This window comes from Narcine bancroftii, chromosome 11 (assembly GCF_036971445.1).
Source record: "Narcine bancroftii isolate sNarBan1 chromosome 11, sNarBan1.hap1, whole genome shotgun sequence".
Lineage (NCBI taxonomy): Eukaryota > Metazoa > Chordata > Chondrichthyes > Torpediniformes > Narcinidae > Narcine > Narcine bancroftii.
In genome coordinates this window covers 50,704,241-50,705,728 of record NC_091479.1, presented here as the reverse complement: position 1 = coordinate 50,705,728, position 1,488 = coordinate 50,704,241, and positions in this window count along the sequence as shown.

Sequence of the window (1,488 nt, the reverse complement as noted above, 5' to 3'; positions counted from 1 at the left end):
GGACCGTGATGATTTCGGGATTTGGAGGAAGGGACTTTACAGTCCCTGTATTAAGAGATGTAAGAATACAAATGGGAGAAAAGGTAATAACAGAGGATATTTTACTAGTTCCCCAAGCTGGAGTTTGTTTATTAGGACGAGATTTACAGGACCAATTGGCTATCGGCACCAGACCACAGGAATAGGGTATCGGGGTTCAATTGTATGTATTAAGCGAGGAAGATTGAGAAGTAATAAATCCTGGCGTATGAGCAGAAAGAGGCAATAGAGGAGTGTTAGATATTCCTCCCCTGCAAGTTACTTTAAAAGATTCTGAACAAGTAATTAGACGAAAACAGTATCCAATTCCTATAACTGGCCGAAAGGGGCTGCAGCCAGTAATTGACCAGTTGGTGAAAGATGGTATACTCGAACCTTGTATGTCACCTTTTAATACCCCAATTTTACCTGTCCAAAAACCAGATGGTACCTATCGATTAGTGCAGGACTTGAGGGAGCTGAACAAAATTATTCTCACCCGTCACCCAGTTGTACCTAATCCCTATACAATAATGGGTAAAATCAATCCCCATAGTAAATGGTTTAGTGTGATTGACCTCAAAGATGCTTTCTGGACCTGCCTGTTAGCAACAGAGAGCAGAGACATGTTTGCCTTTGAATGGGAAAATCTTTTACTGGACGCAAGAATCAATACCGGTGGACAGTCCTTCCCCAGGGCTTTACAGAATCACCAAATTTATTCGGTCAGGTCTTAGAACAAATACTAGATGAGGCTCCTCGGAGAGAGAATTGTCAGTTGATACAATATGTTGATGATTTGTTAATTATGGGAAAAACTTACGAATTAGTTAAACAGTATACTGTTGAACTTTTGAATTTTCTGGAGAATAAGGGTCTCAGAGTGAGCGAATCCAAATTACAATTTGTTCAATCAGAAGTTAAATACTTAGGTCATCTGGTAAGTCAGGGGACTAGGAAAATAAGTCCAGAGAGGATACGTGGTATTCTACAGATCCCCCCTCCCAAGAATGCCCAAGAACTTAGGAAATTCCTTGGTTTAGTGGGATACTGTAGAATCTGGATTGAAAATTATTCTAGCCTGGTCAGATTTCTCTATGATAAACTCACGATTCTAGGGGGCGAAGCTGTTGTCTGGACAGAGGAAGAGATTAAAGATTTTAACTTGGTGAAACAGTGCCTTATTAGTGCCCCAGTGTTGGCTTTACCCAACCTAAATAAGCCATTTGACATATATACCAATGCGAAAGGAGGTGTAGCCACCGGAATACTAACACAAGAGAGAGCAGGCTATAGACAGCCAGTTGCTTTTCTGTCAAAAGTTTTAGACCCTATTTGTCGTGGTTGGCCAGAGTGTGTGCAAGCCATCGCAGCCACTGCTATTTTAGTTGAGGATGGACGAAAGATTATGTTTGGTGCCCCGATGATAGTTCACACCCCTCACACAGTCCGCAATATTCTCTTACAACA